General features: G+C 40.3%; 1 long non-coding RNA gene across 1 annotated transcript in view; it reads right to left on the bottom strand.

Annotated features, from left to right (window-relative positions):
* The window catches only part of LOC139436561 (uncharacterized), a 77,532-nt gene that overhangs the window by 25,828 nt on the left and 34,585 nt on the right, over nucleotides 1-17,119 (bottom strand). The window contains exon 2 of the long non-coding RNA XR_011645897.1: nucleotides 6,484-6,560. This is a non-coding gene — a long non-coding RNA (uncharacterized lncRNA). The remainder of the gene's footprint in view (nucleotides 1-6,483; nucleotides 6,561-17,119) is intronic.

The raw sequence follows: 17,119 nt of genomic DNA, 5'->3' as shown, positions 1-17,119 counted from the left end.
GGAGAAACTACTTTCTCCAGTATTTTATGAAAACTAAGGGTTCCCAAAGCAATCAAGAGTGTCTTTCCCTCAGATGGGATCTCCCTTCATAAGACTTTCATTCCAATGTGCTGGAGGTGCAGTTAATGTTGGGGTTTAAGATATATTTAGGGGATTTGAATCTCTGGACTGACAATGTGATAGCCAGATCCTGAGCCTCAACAGACTCCAGCACCTACAATCTGATTTATTGGACTTACCACACTCAGCTAAGATGGAGTTGAAGAAGGACAACCACCACACCATGGAGCCTAGAGTGATTACAACTGAAAATGGGAGGATTGCATCCAGCATCCAGCATCCAGGTGGAATCTGACCCTCCTCTTGACATAGAGGTGCAATGGACACAACCAATCCAATGTCCACATAGAAGAGGTGGCATTGGAATGGGAAAAGTGGACATAGTGGACGAAGGGTATGGGGAAAGGCAGGAAGAGATGAGAGGTGGAGGCGTCTTTGGGACATGGAGCTGCCCTGGATGGTACTTCAGAGGCAATCACCGGACATTGTAAATCATCACAGGGCCCACTGGATGGAATGGAGGAGAGTATGGGCTATGATGTGAACCAATGTATATGAGGTGCAGAGGTGCCCAAAGATGTACTTACAAAATCCAATGGATGTGTCATGATGATGGGAACGAGTGTTGTTGGGGGGGGGGGAGAGGGGGGGTTGGGGGGATGGGGTTGAATGGGACCTCACATATATATTTTTAATGTAATATTATTACAAAGTCAATAAAAAATAAAAAAATTAAAAAAAAAGCTAAAAAAAATTAAAAAAAAATAAAAAAAAAACAAAAACTGGAAATACCATAATTTGTACTATAATAAATATGACAAATTCATGAAAAAAAAAAAAAGAGTGTCTTTCCATACCACCACTTTAACATGCAGATTGAGGTGGCTTCTGATAGGTTTCCCTGCTATGAAGTTACTCTTTATTATTAATATCAATGTACAGTTCTAATTAATAATGGTTTCCTGGAATTAGTCACTTAAATGCTTCAGTTTAGAAGATGCTTTTCCAAACTCCATATAATTTACCACAACCACATGGACTGGATACTTCACATTAAAATAAGCTTATTAAATTACAATTAGGGAGGCATATGTAGCTGAAGTGACCAGGTTCCCATCTACCATATAGGAGGCCCCAGCTTCAATTCCCAGGGCCTCCTGGTAAAGGCAAACTGGCCTGAGCACTGTAGAGCTGAAAGTCCATTGACATGGAGAGCTGACAGCCCATGCTGCGCACAGCTGGTGCAGCAAGGTGACACGACAAAGTGAGACACAGAGGAGAGACACTGAGAGATGCACCAGACTGGAGAGATGAGGCGGCTTGTGAAAGTGAATGCCTCTCTCCCACATTGGAGGTTCTGGGATCGGTTCCCAGAGCCTCTTAAAGAAAAGACACAGGAAGCACATGTGAGTGCAAAAACAAAAAGGTGGGGGGAATAAATCTTTTTTAAAAAATTACAATTAGCAGCCAATGAAGCTTACTTTATTCATTAAAGAGAGGGCATATCTACATTTCCTCTGTTTAACTTAATTCCATTAAACATGAATTTAGAATTTCATTGTCTTAAAGACTTAATGTAATATTTATTTAATTGGCATTCTATAAATGTAGGGAGATTACATCTAAGTTAAATAAAATTGAAATCATTATAGTTTATTCCAGGAATGTTCTTTTTCCTTCCTTTACATAAGGTTTAAAACTTCTCTTTAATACAATTCTAAAACTGAGAATAATCTTAAAAAGCATACTGAATGCTAGGTTCTGGAATATATTACAATTGTTTAATTTGTTTCAATCATAATTTAGAAAAGATCTTCCATAGCTTTCAAGGACTTTTCATTTGCTTTCTGAAATTCATTAATAGGATTATTAACCACCCTTATTTTAAGGCTATTGAAAGGTTTAAATTGGGGAAGCACAGGACAAACTGATTTTTAATTCCACAGCCTAGATGACTGTTTTAATCTGCCACACCTAGCCCCTCACTCAGAGCTCTGGCAAAGAGAAGGCCCAAGGCGCTGGGAAGGTTAAAGGGCTCAGGAAAACCTTTCCCTTTCCCAATTCCCAAATGCCCCACTCCCTTCCCTTCCCACACTTGCCCACATAACAACGCCTCTCATTAGCATGGTACATTTGTTACAATTGATGGCCACATATTGGAGCACTGCCACTCAGTGGGGATCATAGTTTACATTATTGTTTAAATTCTCTCCCATACAATTTTATAAGTTATGACAAGACATATAAAGGCCTGAACCTGACACTGCAACATCATTAAGCATAATTCCACTGTCCTGAAAAGGTCGCTTATTACACCTATTTTTCCCTCTCCCTCCCCTCAGAACCCTGGTGGCCACTGTTTCCTCATCAGTGATAACAGTTCTTCCATTACTAGAATCACAATAAGTCTGTAACAGAATAACAGTAAGTCTACTGTAGTCCATCATTCATTCCCCGATTGTGAGGATTCCGGAATGGTGATGCCCAGTCTGTCTCTAACTGAGAGGAGGCTTAGAGCCCAAGGGGCAGGTGGAGGGACTATCTTCTTGTAGCTGTAGACTCTGTCTGTTCTTTGGAATGGCTGTTGTCCATTCTCATCTCCTTGTCAGATGTCCTCGATGAGTCCAATGAATAGGAGAGTAGGTGTTGCAAATTTCTTGGGTTTTGGAGCCTAACTGGCACACAGAAAGCCCAAAACTATAAGTCTCTTGGACATAAACCTATCAATTCTATTACTAACTATAGGTTCAAATGCAATTGGCAGGAGAGCCATGTGTTTGGAAACTGCAACCGAGTCCAACTTGGTCACACTGGGGAGCATAAATTCCAAAGTAGGATCCAATGGCGGGGTGCCAAACTCCTCAGACATCAACCTTGCCTATAGTGTCTGGCTGTCTCCAGAGCTCTCAGGAACCCAGCTATTTGAGGCACTTATTTACTGTAGCAATCGGATCCTACTAGGACTTGCATAAGTGTAACCTCTAGAATGATCTGCCCACTCACTTTGAAGTCTCTTAAACCATATAAACTCATTTGTCTTTACTGTTTCCCCCTTTTGGTCAATGTCTTTTTCCAGTTTCTTTGCTACTTGGTGCTTGGCAGTAATCCCTCGGTGTAAGGGAGCCTCATCCCTGGGCATTATGTCCCATGCCAGGGGGAAGATAGTGCATTTATATGTTGAGTTTGGCTTAGAGAGAGGCCACACTTGAGCAACGGGGAGGCTCTCTGGAGGTAACTCTCAGGCAGCCTATAACACTAAGCTCGGTTTCAATTTCAAAAGTAAAGGTTCATAAGTACAGTCATCAGTATCAATGGCCCATCAATGGCCCATGCTCTTTTACTAGTCACTGCCCCTATACTCAGGGGATTCTTGCCGTCCCATTAGGGAATGCGGCAGAACCGGACATTTAAGTTTCTCTTGGTTATTGTGTGATTCTTCACCCACTGTGACAATGCCCATGAACATCTGACCACACGCCTCACATACATGCCCCAGGTGAACCTCTTCCCATGAATCCCCCATCATTGACACCCCACACTAATGACCCTCCCCTTCTACAGCTGGAGCCTTTCTTAGATCCAACATTTCTTCAAAACATGAAGCCAATGAAATAACCAAACACAATTAATAAGAAAATGAAATGATAGTTTAAAAAATAAAAATTGAAAAAAAATTGAAAAAAAATTTTTTTCATTATGCCTACCATCACTATAAGATCTGTTGTCTTGTATGTACAGTGACATTTTCTTCCATTTATTCCCCTAGTGTCTTATTTTCTTCATTGTATCTTCAGAGAATCTTTAGGTTATAGAAAAGCCATGTGGACAATATAGGGTATTCCCATATACTCAATATCCTCCCCCTTTTCCTGTTTCCCCTATCAATAACATTTTACATGTGGATGGTACATTTGTTACAGTTGATGTACAAATATTGAAGCATTGCTACTAACCCTGGTCAATGATTTACATTATGGTTTATAATTTGGACCCTACACTTTTATAAATTTTGATGACATTTAACAAGACCTGTAGCCATCTCTGTAAGACCATGTGGAACAATTCCATCACCCCAAAAATGCCACAAGTTCCACCTATTTTATTTCTCTCTCACCTCCCCTTGGGACCTGGGCAAGCATCATGCTTCACTCCTTCAAGAACGAGATTCATAGTTGCTTACAACAACACTGAGGGCTCCATATACTGGCCTGTCCTCCCATTTAAGCACTGCCTACAATCACAAGAGACTCCTGCCACTCTATTTGAGAACACAGCAGGACTCCCCAGGAGGCCACCCCTTCCCTCTCATTATGTGGGTCTCCACCCTCTGATAACACATACTACGATGGGATGAACACTTACACACTCCCTAGAAGCCTGCCTCAGGTGGGCCCTGTCCTGCATGCTCCCCACCTCCAACACCCTAAACCAATAACTCTCCCTTCCATATTTGCCAAAATAACATTCTCAATGCTGTCATTTCAACCACATACCCACAAATGCCAATGTGTTCACCTGCTCCCTCCCCCAACCCTCTCCCCAGTTCCATGTACAGTCCAACCCACCCTCCCCTCCACAACCCCTCACAAACCAGCACCACCCAACCCAACAGCATCACTGCACTGCTCTCACACCCATTCACTACACAACTAATCCCCAGAGTTCATCTGTTCCCTCCCCCAACCCTTGCCCCAGTTCCATGGACAGTGCAACACACCCCCACCCCACCCCTTCGCAGACCAGCACCACCCATCCCGATAGCCTCACTGTACCACCGTCATGCCCATCCACTGCACAGCTACACCCTTCCACCTTATCATCAGTTTTCCCCATAATGGCACTGGCTCACATCCCTCTACACCACTGCTGACAGACACTTAAATTTAAGCAAGGATTAAAATAAAGTGGTCATTTACTGGCAAAGCAGCTGTATTTCATGGATAGGGCACTGACCTTGGAGTTTCCACTCCCAGGTGAGAATCCAGATCTGAGTCATATTAAGTTGTGAGATCTCAGGCAAGACACTGGACCTTTAATTAACCTTCCCCAGCATCTACACTACATATTTTATATACATTAAGTCATTCATAGACAAATGTCATGGTTGATTTACTATCCTCCTCAGGTGGAAAAACTGAGGTACAGAATTCTATATGCAACAATGACAAAAAATAGAAGTAAACTTCATCAGAAGTCAAAAGTTTTGTCAGTCAAAGGACGTTATCAAGAAAGTGAAAAGAACCTACAGAAATAGTTGCAAATCTTATTTCCAGTATAGCTTTAAATAGCCACTATGTATAAGAGAACACCTACAACTCCACAACAAAAAGAAAAACAACCCAACTAAAAATGGGCAAAGGACTTGAACAGATGATTCCCAGAGGATATATCAAATACCAATAAGCACAGGAAAAGATATTCAAAGTCATTGTTCATTAGGGAAATTCCTATAGAACATATGGTATCTGCAGGGTCAGCATTTGTGACTCCATGGAGGTTGAAATGATCTGGAAGATGTCAAGAAAACACTGGCAATTTTGGAAATTTAGGTGAGATACAGAACAAATGGGAGGCACCATGGGAACTTGTCATTGAATTTTAGAACCATTTGTAGGCTGATTATTACAAGTTACTTTAGGTTGCCATTAACTACAATTCTTTTCTTCTACTGTCTTTGCTATTCTTCTTACAGTAAGAAGGGTGGCCCAGCAGCAGCTCATACTGTACTTGTTAATCTACAAACTCCACTCTACCCTCCTGCCCAAGGCCAGAATACTCCCTGAGTAATTCATGGTTAAACATCAATGTGCTCACAGATACTCTGTGACCTCTGAGCTCCCAAGGAATAAACGATAGTGGAGCTTCCCAAAGACCAAGAAGATGAGGTGGCCCATCTAATGCTGAGGTGAGGTCACTATTCTTTGTCTAGGATATAAATATTACCTTTCTAGTTTCTTTCTCTTTCCACTGACTTCAGATAAGGATATCTAATTATGTATAATATATATGATATATACACTTTTCTAGCAGGGGAAAGTGTCAAGTGGGGTCCTCTTCAAACTGACCCCTTCTTTAAAAGGGCATCCACAAAAGGCAGCAGATTATAAACTCCATGGTAGGGGTCTTGACCTCAGCAACTTTTTTTCCTCCACTGATTAAGAATTTTGTAATCGCAAAGTGAAATAGACTTGAGGGATTTATATTTAAGCAAAGCATGTGCTCTGCCACAGATGTCCCTCCACTGGCTTATAGGGCCTTTGACTTGACCACTGTTTCCTTTCCCACCTGTTCTTCTAAAGCACCAAGGGAACAAAGTACCTGAGCAAACACTACACAGCATGATCCAATATGGAGTTTTCATTTCTGTAACTGGGAATGACTCTAAGTGGAAGCAAAAACAGCACATATTCTGGAAGCACTCACTCTTGAGGAAATATCTGCATAAGAAAATCAGAGCATTCTTCCTGGCTTTGTCTGGAGAGTCATTCTGTTTCCATATCCTGGAAGAAATGAGGATTGGGGTATGGTTAAAAAAAGAGATTTTCCAGGTAAAGAACTAGGTTTTACAGGCATCAGTGTTCTCTTAGGTGGCAAGAACTCTGTGTACAGGGACTGGGGACTGTCTATGTGTAAGTCTGAGTGGTGTGCTTGGGAATGTGGGGGCAGGGGAGAGGGTGTGAGTGTGGGTCCTGGAGAGGGGCAGTGGGATGCATATCCTTGAACACACTTCTAGCCTCCACTCTACACCGAGAACCCAAATCCAAGGATTAGGAATAAAACCTGAACTTGCTCTCAGTTGAGAGGGATTGCTGTCCAGCTGCCGCTCAGTACTTCCCAAGGCCTGGCAGGCTTTCTGGAGGACTTGTGAAGGGGCTCCTGCCTGGCTTCTTCCACACACTGGCTCTCACACGCCTGCTGACCTGGTCTCCTGGAATGAACCAGGCCCACCACAGAGTCTCTGGACCACAGGACCCAGGGCTCCCTGCTCCTTTCAGCACCCACAGCTCCAGTGAGACAGGTCAGCCCTGTCCCCCACACTCTACCACCCCCCTCCCTGTGAACTTTCCTCAGTCCACACAAGTTTTCCTGTACTGGGTCACTTGGACATGTATAAATGTTTTCTTCCCTCCCTCCCCCAGCTGCCAACACTGTTCCAGAACAAGTCTGGTTCCAGAAATTATTCTGTACTCATTCAAGAAAAGAAGACTTGGGAAGAAAAAGAGATGAAGAGAAAGAAGAGGAAATGTGGAGCAGGTCAGAAGAAGAGGGGAAGGGAAACAAGTGCATATGGAATCCACTGCTTTTCTAGCTATCTTTTCGGTATTTCAGGAAATTCGGCAAAACGGAGGGGAACACTAGGTAACTGCGATTAACATTTTATGTGAACATGCAAGTGGAGCTAGGAAGTAGCTGGTGAAAATAGGCACAGGAGGTAAAGGATGCCCTAACAACTTCTACCCAGGGGACAGAAACGCTTCCCATAAAAGCACCTAAGTTGCTCGGCCATCCAGCCAATGGCTCCTTAATTTGGGCAAGAGGGCTGTAGGTGCCTGTAGGGTCACCGTATACAGCTTCCTCTTCCATTACTCTCTGTGCCTTTCCAGATTCTGGAACTTGTGTTTGTGTTCCAGATCTTAGTATCAACAGCTACGAAGACCATGCATGAACTGAAGGTCTTTGTCAGACCCTCAGAGGAGCTGGTGTTTGCAGACTGAAAGGCATAATTCCCTGAAATGGGGACACCTCAGTACTCAACCCCTTATACCCATTCTTTAATCAGCTGATTTAGTGAAAGTCTGGTTTTTAGTTTGACAGATTTAAAAGGAAGTTTAGAAAGAGACTTTACTTTTAATATTAGGTATTATTATATTAAACAATATTAATCTCCTACAAGTTTTCTTAATATTTATCAAGCACCCTAAAGAGAGTTAGAACTCCCTGAATTATCCTATGTCTGTCTCCCTAGTAGCTTTCACCAAAGATACTCCCTCTCTCATCCAACCCCATTTAGTCATAGTGGAAGAAGTGTAAATGTAAACCTTAGCATCTGTCCTCAGGCCAATGTCTTTCTAAACACTACCTTTACTGAACACTGTTCACTCAGCTGAAAGGGAATGTGGGAACAATATGACTCAGGGTCTAACAGTATAACTTGGACTTCCCTGTCTTTTATACTTGCAAATCAATTTTGTTGGGTATAAAATTAATGGCTCCATTTTCTTCTGACACAATGTATTGTCTTCAAAAACCTTGATGAGGATCTAATTTTCTATCTATTGTGCTAAATGCACAAATGATTTTTTCTTTTTCTGGAAAGCCCATCAATTCTACTAGACTATATATTGTCATTATGTTCATTCTCATTCAGTGCTCAAAGCATTCCTTCTATTTACAGACAAAAATGATACCTTTAAATTTATTTCAGGTCTCTGCTTTCGTTTTGTCTTTTCATGCACACCAGTTATTCATGTATTGGCTCTTCCGTACCTATCATTAGCTTTTGACACTTTTTCTCAAATCTTTAAAAAAATTTTGTTTTCTCTTGAATAATTTTTTCTCTCATCAACTTTTATTTCTTATAAGGCATTATCATTCACTGTGTTTCTTCTAACTTGCATTACATTTTGAAGTGATTTTTCCTTTTTTTTCCATATTTTTTCCACATTTCTGTCCCTTCAATTTTTATTATCTGATGTCTTTTCATATCTTGCTTCATTTTCTTAATGCCTAATGCCTTGTTTTCTGAAAAACTACACCATAAAGGACACTGAAATGAGGATTTTTCATTTCATTGTGTGCTGTTACTCTGCATTTATTCCTTTTTTGCCCTTTATTACCTTTGTATGTCAATTGACATATTTTTTCTATTGGTCATTTTATATGATTTTTTCCCCTTGAATTTGTAGTCAGTATTATGATTCAGAACAGCTTTCCAAACCTCACAGAGCTGTCTCTCCTATAGTTTCTGTACAATGCACAAAGACATGGCAGCTTAATTCTGGGTATTTCCTGGTTCCATATTTCTCCCACTCTTAAATATACACCTTTGTTCTGTCTCTGTGGTACCAGTCCTTTTCATTCTGCATCTGATTATTGCCTTTTAACCCATATTAAGTTGTTTTTCTAAAATGGAACAATTGCCATCATCTTTCCAAAATCTACTCATAACCCTCAAATGTGCATATATTTTCAGGATCATTTAGTTTTGGAGGTGTTTTCAGTTATATGTCTTAAAATGTAATTCATTTCTGAATTAATTTTGTTTAAAAGTATTTTATCTAATAACTAACTTTTAGTTTCTTTTATTTTTTAAAATTTATTTCTCTCCCCTTCACCGCCTCCCCCAGTTGTCTGCTTTTTGTGTCCATTCCCTGTGTGTTCTGTGTCTGTTTTTATTCTTGTCAGCAGCACCTGGAATCTGTGTCTCTTTTTGTTGCATCATCTTGCTACATCAGCTCTCTGTGTGTAGCACCATTCCTGGTCAGGATGCACATTTTTCGTGCTGTATGGCTCTCCTTTCAGGGTGCACTTCTTGCCCATGGGGCTCCCCTACGCAGCAGACACCCCTGCATAGCATGGCACTCCTTGCGTGTATCAGCACTATGTGTAGGGCAGCTCATCACACAGGTCAGGAGGCCCTGGATTTGAATCTTGAACCTCCCATATGATAGACAGATGCCCTAACTATTGGGCCAAATCTTCTTCCCTTTAGTTTCTTATTATTACTCTTGAAACTGAAGGTAAGTTCAAGTCAATTCAAAGAAGATTACTATCAATTTGTGATGTTAAATATAAACTCCAACATAACCTTACAAATAAAATATCTAAAAAACATACAGAAAAAGAAATAAGAATGGGAAAAAACTGTTTCACTGCAAAAGATCAACTATACACAAAAGAAGGCAGGAATGGAGGAAATAAGGGGGAAAAGTACAGGATGTATAAGAAATGAATTTAAAATGCCTAAATAAATCCTGCTTTTCAAAGTACTTGCTTCAAAATAAATAGATTTTAAGGTGTACATTCAAGAGACTTAAATCTTTGGACTGTCCATGTCCCAGCTGGGCTTTGAATCTCAACACTTCATTGGACTCACCCAGTACAACTCACTAGGAAATGATGGCACAATAATGATGGGTTGATGGCACAACAACCATCCCAAGAACCATAAAGAGTCTACAACTGTAAGCAAGATATTCTCATGCATCTCGATCTATGGGAGCAAAGCCCCCTCTCAATTAGAGGTGGAATGGGCATCACCCTCCCAGAATCCTCAGCACTGGGGGAATGAACTATAGACTAAAGTAGACTTACTGGTATCCTACTATAGACTTATTGTGATTCTAGCAATGGAAGATTTATATCATTGATGTGAAGGCAGTAGCCATTACAGGTTCTGAGGGAAAGGACAGGGAAAAACAGATGTAATATGGGGGCATTCTTGGGACTTGGGAATTGCCCTAAATGACATTGCAATACAGATACAGGCCATTCTATATCTTCCCATAACTATAAAAGTGTGTGGGAGAGAATATAAATTACAATGTAAACTATAATCCATGATTAGAAGCAATGGTCCAAAATATGTTCATCAATTGTAACGAATGTACCACACTGATGAAGGATGTTAATGTTGGAAAATTTAGGAGGTATAGGGAATGGGGCATACAGAAATCCCCTATGTTTTTTATACATCATTTATGTAATCTAAGTATCTTTTAAAAAATAAAGAAATAGATTAAACTCACTCATCAAAATACACATATTGGCAGAATGTATTTTAAAAATACTTCAGAGAAGCGGACTTGGCTCAATGGATAGAGCGTCCACCTACCATGTGGGAGGTCCAAGGTTCAAACCCAGGGCCTCCTTGACCTATGTGGAACTGGCCCATGTGCAGTGTGATGCACGCAAGGAGTGCCATGCCACGCAGGGGTGTCCCCTGTGTAGGGTAGCCCCATGTGCAAGAAGTGCACCCTGTAAGGAGAGACACCCAGCACCAAAAAAAGTCCACCCTGCCCAGGAGTGGCATTGCACACACTGAGAGCTGATGCAAGATGATGCAACAACAACAACAATAACAAAAGAGACACAGATTCCCAGTATCACTGACAATAGAAGCAGACACAGGGGAACACACAGTGAATGAACATAGAGAGTAGACAACTGGGGTTGGGGTGGGAGGGGAGAGAAATAAGTAAAAATATATATTTAAAAAATACTTCAAACAACTATGTTATTTTAAAGACACTCATTTTAGATCCAAAGAAACAAATAGTTTGAAAGTTTTGAGAAGAAAAAAATATTACATATTAAGAGTAACTAGAAGAGAGCAGGGTGGCTAAACTACTATCAGAATAAAATAGCCTTGTAGTCCAAAATTACAACAAAAGAAAATGGAGGATACTATATATTAAGAAAAGGGTCAATCCACCAGAAGGTATAGTAACAAACAACATAAATGCACAGAGCCACAAAATACAGGAAACAACATTGGCAAAACTGAAAGAAGAAATAGTTACATAATAATAGTTGGAGACTTCAAAACACCAGTTTCAAGAATCAATCAGGGAAGCAGATGTGCCTTAACTGATAGAGCATCTGCCTACTATATAGGAGGTCAGGGTTCCATAACCAGGGCCTCCAGGCCCACGTGGTAAGCTGGCCCATGCACAGAGCTGCCACAGGCAAGGAGTGACATGCCATGCAGGGGTGTCCCTCATGTAGGGGTGACCCATGCACAAGGAGTGCACCCCTCAAGGAGCACCACCCCACATGAGAAACACAGCCCACCCAGGAGTGCCACCACATACAAGAGAGACCTGATGCAGCAAGATGAGGCAACCAAAAGACACAGATTCCCGGTGCCATCTGAGAAGAATACAAGCAGACACAAAAGAACACATAGCTAATGGACACAGAGAACAGACAATGGAGGGGAAGGGGAGAGAAATAAAATAAATCTTTAAAAAAAAAAAGAATGAGTCAATCATCAAGACAACTTCAGAATGGAAACTGAGGATGTGAACAATACTATAAACAAACTGCACCTAACATATATAGAACACCACTCAACAATAGTAGGTTACACATTCTTCTAAAGCATCCATGGATCATTTTCCAGGCTAGACCATCTATCTATTAGGGCACAAGACAATAAAAATTAAAAGACAGAAACCACACAAAATCCTTTCCTACCCCAATGGATCTATATAAAAATCAACAGAAAGAAAACTGAAATTGTACAATTAAGTAGAAACTATATGACCCATTTTAAAATAACCAATGGGATAATTTACCAAAATCCACCTACAAAGAAAACCAGGAAATTCTTAGAGAAAAAAATTTTTTAAATGTCCAAAAAACTTTGGAAAGGAGCAAGGCACTCCTCATTGGGAAACTTATAACTATAAATTCTTACATTAAGGAAGAATGATATTTAATCAATTACCTTTCCTCATATCTTGAGGAAAGAAGAGAAAACTAAACAACATTAGTAGGAGGAAGGAAATAATAAAGACTAGAGACAAGGGAGATAAAGCACAGAAAAACAACTGAGAGGATCAATGAAACCAAAATTTGGTTCTTTGCAAAGATTAATAAAATTGAAAAACCTTTATCCAGACAGACAAAGAAAATGAGAGAAGATGCAAATAACTATTTAAGGAATGAAAGTGGGAACATTAACACTCATCTGGCAGAAATTAAAAGGGTTATAAGAGAATACTATGAACATTTATATGTCAAGAAACTAGATAATCGAGAAGACATGAACAAATTCCTAAAACATAAAAATAAACTGCTCTGACTCAAGAAGATATAAAAGATCTTAAGAGACCTATGAAAGCAAAGAGATTGAAAAAATAAAAACCTCCCATCAAGGAAAGGTCAAAGTCCAAATGGCTTCAGGGAGAATTGTACCAAACATTCAAACAAGAATTAATGCCAATCCTTCCCAGACTCTTCCAAAAAACTGAAGAGGTAGGAATTCTTCCTAACTCATTCCATAAGGCTACTATTGTTCTGATACCCAAACCAGAGAGACACATCAAAAGAAAACAAAGAACAACTTCCATATGAATAGAGAAGCAAAAACTTCCAACAAAACGCTGGCAAATCAAATCAAACTACATATATTATAAGGATTATACCCCATGGCCAAGGGTGACTTATCTCCAGAATGCAGAAGAAAAAAATATTACATATTAAGAGTAACTAGAAGAGAGCAGGGGGAAAATCAGTCACTATAGTAAGAAAATCAGTCACTATAGTAACACCACATTAAAAGAACGGTGGGGGAAATCTATGATCACTTCAATACCACAGAGAAGGCTTTAATGAAATCTACCATGATTTCATAATAAAATTGCTCAGAAAAATAGGAATGAAACAACAAGCAAATACAAAAACTCACAGCTAACATCGTAGTCAATGTGAGAAACAATGAAAGCTTGCAAAGAAAGAACAAAACCTGAGGCCAGGAACAAGACAAGGATGCCCACTGTTATCACTTCTATTCAAAATTAAACCGGAAGTTCTAGTGAGGGTTATTAGGCAAAAAAAGAGAAAGGCATTCAAATCAGAAATCAAAAACTACCACTATTCTCAGATGATATGATCCTTCCTATTGAAAAATCCCAAAAAAGCCATAAGAAATCTACTAGAGGAAATAACATCAGAAAAGTTGCAGGGTATAAGGTAAACACTAAAAAAATCAGTTTTGTTTTTCCATTCCAGGAAAGAACACTCTGAAATGGGCATTAAATATCAATTCCAGTAGCTGCAACACCTAGTCTGCAGTTCACTGGTGTCACCCAGGATAACTAACAAGGAGGTGGGGATGGACAACCACCATACCAAGGAACTGAGAGAGTCAACAACTGCAAGCAAGAGAATCCCATCCATTAGCCATATGGGATTGAAGCCTCCTTTCAATTAGAGATGGAGTAGGTATCCCCATCCCAGAATCCTCAGGATTGGGGAATAAAATATGGATGAGAGTAGATTTACTAATATTCTACTATACACTTACTGGTATTCCAGCAATGGAAGAAATTATATCATTGATGTGGAGACAGTGGCTGCTGGAGGTGCTGAAGGCAGAGAAAGGGAAAAACAGGTGTAATATGGGGGCATTTTTGGAACATGGAATTGTCTTTACTGACACTGCAAAAACAGATACAGGCCACTATATATCCTAAAGAATTGAATGAGAGTGAGTAGAAAGAATGTAAACTATAATCCACGCTTCATGGCAATGCTCCAAATGTGTTCATCAATTGCAATGAATGTACCACATTAATGAAAGAAGTTGTTAATGTGGGGAAGGGTGGGAGGTGTGTGGACTGGGGCATTTGGAAATCCCTTATATTTTTTGTGTAACATTTTCTGTAACCTAAATACATTTGAAAAAATAAAAAATATCTTTTAAAACATTCCATTCACTATAGCCTCTAAAAGAATACCTGAGAATGAATGTAAAGAGATGAATGACCTATACACTGAAAACTGCAAAGCACTTAATTAAATTTGACCTAAATTATGACCTAATTCATTTTAATTAATTAAAGATCATCTAAATAAATGGCAAGATACTGTGTCCTTCTTTCAGATGTAATATTGTTACAATTTCAGTACTATCTGAAGTGATCTACAGATTAAATGCAATCCCCACGCTGTGGGGAAGGTAACACATTTACATGCTGAGTCTGGCTTTGAGACTGGCCACATCTGAGCAACACGGAGGCTCTCAGGAGGGAACTCTTAGGCACCCTGCAGCTCTAGGCCTTGCTCTTATTTCAGGTGCACAGGCTCACAAGCATAGTCATTAGTATCAAGGGCTCATTGTTGGACCTTCCTTCTTTTTTGGTGTTTGCTGTTGCACTTGGGGGATTGTTGGTGTTCTTTTAGGGACTGTGATAGAGCTCCCCTGACTAGGAACTCAGCACTCCCTCAGTTGTTGTTTTTAATTGTAACAGCTATGAAAATATCCAAACATTTTTATGTACCCTGGATATATGCCCTGAAGAACTCCCTGCCAACCATGTGTGCCCTGTCAGTAACATCCCACACCAGTATTCCTCCCCTGCCATTGCTGAACCTCTCTGTGATCCAAAACTTCTTCAAAAATGAAGCCCAATATATTGCCAGGTTCCATTAATAGTAAAATGGAATGTAGTGATGAGGTTAAAGGTTAGATATAGAATAAATATTTAGAAAACTTCAGGTAAAAATAAATTGGGGTATCAAAAATTTTAAAATGCAAAAGTTGTATTTTTGATGTTTTGCCTTCCATCACTGCAATAAGTGTTGCCTGTATGCAAACTGGCAAGGCAACTTCTTCTGCCAAGGGATTACTACCAAGGACCAGCTGATGATGTAACTAGAAAATGACCTTAAATAAAAGGGTCAACTCGGACCAGCAGAATATCTCAGTCTACATATAATAGCAGTAGTTAAAAATGCTTTTTGACCTGAATAAAAGAGGGAAATGGAAAGGACAAATGAGTTTATATGGCTATGAGTCTCCAAAAGGAGCCGGGAGGTCATCAGAGGGGTCGCCCTTATGCACACCTCAGCAGAGTCCCAGAGACAGATAAAGTAGATACAACCCCAGGTATTGGTTCTTCTGAGGGCTACAGGGACCAACAGCTTCTATGGTCAAGGTAGATGGAGTTCAGCGACATGTCAGTTGGCCCTACTTTGGAGTTTGTGTTTCTGTGTGATGGAGCTGGACTCAGATATGATCTTTGTCCCCAAGCCTCTTGTTACTTTTACCAGATCTGTAGTTGGTGCTGGGGTTTAGTGTAAACCCAGGGGACTTGAGTCTCTGGACTGTCCATGGGATAGCCAGGCCCTGAGCCTCAATAGATTTGCAACTCCTGCACTCTGGTTTACTGGACTTACCCCACTCAGCTATCATGGAGGTGAAGAAGGTCAACCACCACACCAGGGAGCCAAGAGTGCCTATAACTGAAAGCAGAATTGCATCCAGCATCCATGTGGAATCTAAGCCCCCTCTTGATATAGATGTGCAGTGGACACAACCATTCTAAGACCCACAGGATGGAGGAATAGAGTATGGATCAGAGTGGACTTACTGATATTCTATTCATGAACCATTGTGATTAGTAATCAAAGAAAATGTGACATTGGTGTGGAGAAAGTGGTCATGGTGGCTACTGGGGGCAGGGAGTGGGGGGAAGAGATGTGATGTGGGCACATTTTCAGGGGTTGGAGTTGTCCTGGGTGGTGCTGCAGGGACAGTTACAAGACATTGTATGTCCTCCCATGGCCCACTGGGTGGATTGTGGGAGAGTGTGGGCTATGGTGTGGACCATTGACCATGAGGTGCAGCGGTGCTTACAGATGTATTCACCAAGTGCAATGAATGTCTCATGATGATGGAGGAGGTTGTTATAGGGGGAGAATTAGAGTGAGGGGGGTGGAGGGTATATGAGAACATTAAAAAAAAATAAAGACAAAAAAATGAAGAATAACTAAATGTAATACCTACCAAAATCTCCGCAATCTTTTTTTAGGAATGGAAAAAGTTGATCCTCAAATTCATATGGAATAGCAAATACCAACTCGCTAAAACAATCTTTCAGAAGTCTCTAACTATATAATAAGCACACGCAACCAAGATATCATCCCAAATTATACAACATAACATAAAAAGAACTAGAAAAATCTCATCTATTTGCCAGGGGAAAAAACAATCAGCCAATACAGTCCCAAATGAACCACAGAAGGAATTATGTGACAAAGCACTCTCTGCTCAATGAGAAAGGTAAATCCTCTTGGAATGAAAGAAAAGATAGTTCTCAACAAAGAAACATAAACAACAACAAAAATGTAAAAGGAAACTTTAGACCTATATAAAAAATATCCAAAATTCAAGGACAACTAGCAAGATGGCGACAGAGCAAGGAGCTCCTAGAGTCAGCTCCTGCTACAGGGCAGTTAGTAATCACACAGCACTATCTAAAGCACCTGTTTGGGTGCGCCAGGAAGCCAGAAGAGCATCTTGCAACATCCTTGAAAGAATGGAAGGAAG

This window comes from Dasypus novemcinctus, chromosome 15 (genome assembly GCF_030445035.2).
Source record: "Dasypus novemcinctus isolate mDasNov1 chromosome 15, mDasNov1.1.hap2, whole genome shotgun sequence".
Lineage (NCBI taxonomy): Eukaryota > Metazoa > Chordata > Mammalia > Cingulata > Dasypodidae > Dasypus > Dasypus novemcinctus.
This window is presented reverse-complemented; position numbering and strand designations above follow the sequence as displayed.